Here is a 6,162-nt window from a genome sequence, read left to right as displayed (position 1 = left end):
CTGTGCAGAACAACAGGGGAAAGCCTGGATGGAGGCTTTTCCATGAATGTTAACTCCTGTTTTGAAGACAGCTCTTGGAATCATGGAATGGTTTATGTTGTGAGGGACTCTGAAGATCATCTCAATCCAACCCCCTTCCACAATCCCAGGTTACTCAGATCATCATCCAGCCTGAACACTTCCAGGGATGGGGCAGCCACAGCTTCTCTGTGCCAGATCCTTACCCCATCCAGCCACTCCGTACCTGCCCCTCTCTCCCATCCCTCGCTTCCCCTCCTCAAGACCTCCAAACCAGAATTTCCCAGTTCTGTGTCCTTGGAAAAGAGGCACAAATCCTTCATCCAGCGCTGAATTACGGCTTGGTGCTGCCATTTATACAAATCTACAGCTGCTCCATGCAAAGCTAAACAAGAGCAGAGCTAATTAGCCAGAACCACTTGGTCAATTAGGAAAATTGCTCTTCCCACTCAGCCAAGATTAAAAAAAAAAAAAAAAAGCCACAGGCAGGTCAAGACAAACTCAGTCCGAGCAAATCTAAGAAGCCTCAATCCAGAGGTTTTACAAACTCAAAGCTGATGGCCCTGTAGCAAAATCATGGAATGGTTTGTGTTGGAAGGGGCTTATGCCCCAGCCCAAAAAAGCCTTTTTGCTGCTGCTCCTGTGCTCCTGAAAATGTGAAGCCTGAATTCCAGCAGTGCGTGAGCTGTTCCATCTGGAGATTAATCCCTCTAATTCCCTGGGACAGGGACACCTTCCACTATCCCAGCTTGCTCCAAGCCCCATCCAGCCTGGCCTTGGATACTGCCAGGGATCATGGGGCAGCCACAGCTTCTCTGGGAATTCCGTTCCAGGGCCTCACCACCCTCACAGGAAAGGATTCCTTCCCAATATCCTATCTATCCCTGCCCTCTGGCAGTGGGAAGCCATTCCCTGTGTCCTGTCCCTCCATGCCTTGTCCCAAGTCCCTCTCCAGCTCTCCTGAAGACCCTTTAGTCTCTGGAAGGGGCTCTGAGCTCTCCCTGGAGCCTCCTCTTCTCCAGGCTGGACATTCCCATCTCTCCCATCCTGGCTCCATCCCTTGGAGCACCTCTCTGGCTTCCTCTGGATTTCTCCAGCAGCTCCACATCCTTCTGATCCCAGATATGGACACAGTGCTCCAGGTGGGTCTCCCCTGAGCAGGGCAGACTCATCCATAGGAAAGACCAAATTAAAGGGATAACGAACAACCTCGTCTTGGGCTCCAAGAGGAAGACCTGGACTGAGCAATTCCCTGTTCTGTTTCTGGAATTTTATCTCCTGCTTTTGTCATTTTTGCGGCGTTATTTTATTCTCCCCAGCACACCGCAGGGCCGTGTGAGGACGACCCAGCACAGCCCCTTGGAGGAGCTCTGTCAAATGTGAGAACACACAGGGAAATCAAACAAATAAAATAAATAAAAAAAAATATATATAACCCTTTTTTTTTTCCATCACAAAAGGGAGTCAGGGGTTATACAGCCTCAGTCCAGCCAGGTTTTTCCTGAAAGGGCCACGCTCCAAAGCCAAGTGGCTGGAGAAAAAAAAAAGGAATGAGATTATGGCTGTAGCCACCCAGTGGAGGGTCCCACAGGCAAAGGAAGAGAAGCCAAATTAAAAAAAATAGGGATTGTGCCGAGTTCCTGGGCTTGAAGGAGATGCCAGACCTTCTGGGTCCAGCTTATCCCCCCCTCACCAACTCCAACTCCCAGCCCCAGCAGCAGAATTTGGGTTTGAGGGCATTTGAGTTCATTCCATGCCCATTCTCATCAGAAATCCATTATTGGATCCAGGGATGCACAGCAGAGGGGTGGAGGTGGAGATTTAAGCCCTCCAAGCGTTCTCTCCAGTGGAAGAGCTGCTTCCTGCACCAGGAATGAACTGTGGGAAAGCCGGAATCTGTTTCTGCCTGGGGGCCGGCCCAGATTGGAACAGGAGCCCCAATTAAAGCAGGTTGAGTTAATTGCCACCCCGTTCTCCTCCACTTTGGCAAATCCAGCCTTCAGAAGCAGAAAATCCCAACATAACCTTGACAAAGAGATGGAAGAGATTCCACGGAATGAGCTCATTCAACTCCAAGTGACCCAGGGGAGGGATTGGAGACTTCCTTGTTATCCAATCCTGCCAGGAGAATTGTCTGCCCTGTTTCCAAGAGCCCAAATGCCACCCACCCACCTGGAAACACGGCATTTTTTTGGGAAACAAGCAGCTGTCTGCCTCCTGCAACACAGGGCAATCCCAGGGAACCTCTGGAAGTTCCTACAGCCTGGAGAGACATCCCAGCACTTGGAAGAGGGACTTTTGTATGCTAGGATGGGGGGAATGGCTTCCCACTCCCACAGGGCAGGGTTAGATGGGATATTGGGAAAGAATTCTTCCCTGTGAAGGTGGTGAGGGCCTGGAATGGAATTCCCAAAGAAGCTGTGGCTGCCCCATCCCTGGAAGTGCTGAAGTCCAGGTTGGTCTTCATGGCAGAGGGATGGAATTCCACGTCCTTGAAGGTCCTTTCCAACACAAACCAATCCATGATTCCATGATTCCTCTTCCTTCCAGGCTCACGGCAGCAGAAGGAACTTTGGAGCCTCCCTGCAGCTGGGAGAGCCTTTATCCCAAGGCTTCTTCCTGAGCCAAGCCAATCAAATCATAATTGCAGCTTAATCCCAAATTGGATTAAGAACATTAACAAAGTAATTTATTGGGATTTCTCCTGCCCCAGCCTGCAATGGCTCGGGAATAACGTCTGGAGGAGCCAAACTCAGACCTTGGGACAACCCAGCTGAGCTTTTCCTGATTATTTTATTTTGAGTAACAGAGGCGTCCACCAGCCAAAAATAGGGATAAGAAGAGCCAGGCTGGACATTATCCAACTATTCCTAGTGGGAGGCCAAGGATGTGCAGCCACAGCCAGTGTCAGCTCTCCTTCAATGGGTACAAGCCTGAGATCCTGGAATTTCATCCTTCCTCGGAAGGCTTTCCTCTGCCCCTCACTAACCAGTCCTTCACTTTATCCCAGAGATCCCATTTCCCTCCAGGTTGCTTTCCTCGGCACCAGCACTTCCAAATGCACGGCCTGGGATAATGGCTCTGCAGTTTGGGCTGATTTTCCGTCCATCTGAGCCTGGCTGAGGGCAAAGGGACAGAAATCCAGGGAGCTCTTTCAGCGCGTGCATTATTTATGCCAAACCACAGCCACGCTCTTGTCTCCCACTGAAAAAGGTTGGAAAAGGAAATACTTCCATTCACTGAGGCCAGAGACAGTGTCTGAATCCCAGCAGCCTCAAACGTCCTTCCCCTTTCTGACAAAACATTCCCTTAGAAGTTTCTGTTCTCTATTTCCTTTTTTTTTTTTTTTTCCTCCTCATTTTTGCAACATCAGACCCCACGGGGAGAAGGAAAAGGAGGAAAAACCCCCTGGAAATCCTTCACCTTTTTCTTCCTCAAAACCCCACGGGTGTTTCCTGCCTTTCACCAGGCTGCAGGTGGGTGGTTTTCCCTTCATCCCATCACTCCAGGGACTGGATGCAAGGGAGAAGCAGGGGCAGAGCAGCAAATGCTCCATCACCTCCCCTTCCCTCTCGGCACCAACCAAGATAAATCAGCCAAAATTCCACCTCTCCTTAAGTTCGAAGGTGAGAGAGCAGCCAAGCGGAGTTGACGAGCTCCCGAAGTGGCTGAGTCACCATTCCTGGAGGGATGTAAAAGACATGGAAATGTGGCACTTGGGGACGTTGTCTTGTGGTGAACGCAGCAATTAGCAGCTGCACTGGATGAACTCACAGGGCTTTTCCAGCCTAAACGATTCCATGATTTAGATCATCTGACGGGCCAGGGGAGGAGTGGAGCCCTGCCAACCTGAAACCATGGAATGTGGATCTGGAAAACAGGGGGCAGGTGAGGTTTTTTCATCCACGAGGACCAAGAATCCGCTGGACACGGAGCAAGATTCTGACTCATCCCTCTGAGGGAGGCATGGGAAGGTTCGTGATGTGCACAGCTCTGGCCAATGGATTTATGTTCCCGAAGCTCCAGGATGCTGATGCAGAGGCAACAAGCGGGGATGGATCCCACTGGAGCTTCCAGCTGCTTAAAACAGCCTCAGCAGGAAGAGGAATTGCTTATAGAGCCCCCAGCCATCCTTGGAGCTGAAGCACTGAATCCAGCTCTGGGATCGTCAGTACAAGGATAAGGAGCTGCAGAGCAAATCCAGAGGAGGCCACGGAGATGCTCCAAGGGATGGAGCCCCTCTGCTCTGGAGCCAGGCTGGGAGAGCTGGGAATGTCCAACCTGGAGAAGGGAAGGCTCCAGGGAGCTCTCAGAGCCCCTTCCAGTGCCTGAGGGGCTCCAGGGGAGCTAGAGAGGGAATTTGGACAAGGGATGGAGGAACAGGACACAGGGAATGGCTTCCCACTGCCAGAGTACAAGGTTAGATGGGATATTGGGAAGGAATTCTTCCCTGTGAGGGTGGGGAGGCCCTGGCATAGTGTCCTGGGGTGACTGTGTATCCCCAATCGTCTGTTGTCCAGAGAAGCTATGGCTGCCCCATCCCTGGAAGTGTCCAAAGCCAGGCTGGATGGGGCTTGGAGCAGCCTGGGATAGTGGAAGATGTCCCTGCCTAACTTAACAGGGCGGTTAAATTCCAAGATCTTGAAGGTCTCTTCCAACCCAAACCATTCCATGATTCTTTGATTTTAAGTTCTAAGTCCCAGAATCGGGGGCTCAGTGATCCCACGGAACAGGACAGGCTGAGGGGAGATGGAGCTGCTGCCTCTAACAGGGACAACCTTGGAGCTGGTGTCCAAGGATAACCCGGCTCTGGCTCTGCACAAAGGACAAGCAGCTGCCTCCATGATGCATCAAGGGAATCTCCAACCAGACACATGGAAGGAAAAGCTTCACCAGGGCAGTGATTCATTTCCAAAACAGCGACCCCGAGAGATGGTGGAGGAATCTCCCTCCATGGAAACGCTGAAATTAAGTTTGAGAAAAGCCTGAACAGCCCAGCCAGAGCTGACCATCCTCTGAGGAGGGGATTGAACTCGAGCCCTCCAGAGATCCTCCTAATCCTGGATTTACAGGAAGAGTCCGGGCAAGGGCAGCAGATAACCAAAGCAAGACAAGAGGAACTTCTTCACCACCTCCTCCCACCCCTAAATTTGTCTTCCCCAACGGCTCCTCTATCAACACTGCCCAGGGCCATCCTCATAGGACATCCCCAGGCTGCAGGAAGGGCACAAACTTCCCAAACCTCACATGGGTTTTGGGGGGGATTGGTTTTGGGGTTTTTTTTGGTTTAATAAAGCTCCATTATATACCTAGAACAGCCCTAAGTTCCAGCACCAGCCTGAGCAATCGACTTTGTCCCTGGTGGATTTTGGGTGAGGTCTCCTCCCACCCACAGTGAAAGAGAAGAGTTTTATGAAAAGCAAATTGGGCAACCAAGAAGTCACAGGGGAAGGTGCCATTTCTGGTTTTGTCACAAACCACAGCTTCCCCTTTTTTCTTTTTTTTTTAAGAAAAAAAGAGGAATTCATCACAATGGAAAAACGCTAAAAGTTTGAATTTCACCACATGCTGTCGCGATCTTGGGCAAAAAGCATCAAACAGGTTTTCCTCTGCCAACAACATCACAGAAAGTTGGAAAAGACCTTTAGGATCATCAAGTCCAGCCACCATGCTCACCACTAAACTGTACCCTCAAGTGCCATTTCCTCTTTGAGCACTTCCAGGGATGGAGGCTTTCAGAAAAAAACATTGGAAAAACAGAGCTGAAACCGTGCCTGGGAGGGCCAAAGCGAGGAGGGGTCACCTGGGCACACCAGCATTGCTTGGTGCCACCAAATGACCCCAAAATATTGGCATGGGACAGGGATCCTCCTCTCTGGGATAGGAGCATGATCCCGCTCCACAGGAAAAGCTCCTGGGCATTAGGCCACAGGAAAGGTCGATGGAATATTGCCAGAAACACCTGGAGAACTCCAGGAAAAACAGTGAGGATGGACAGGACCATTTGGGACAGCAGCAACCCAGTCTCTGGAATTACTCCTTTGCTTTACAGAATTCCAGAATGGTTTGGATTGAAAGGAATGCCACCTGCCACATTCCCAGGCTGCTCCACACCCCATCCAACCTGGCTTTGGACACTTCCAG

The sequence above is a fragment of the Hirundo rustica genome, chromosome 1 (genome assembly GCF_015227805.2).
Source record: "Hirundo rustica isolate bHirRus1 chromosome 1, bHirRus1.pri.v3, whole genome shotgun sequence".
Lineage (NCBI taxonomy): Eukaryota > Metazoa > Chordata > Aves > Passeriformes > Hirundinidae > Hirundo > Hirundo rustica.
This window is presented reverse-complemented; position numbering follows the sequence as displayed.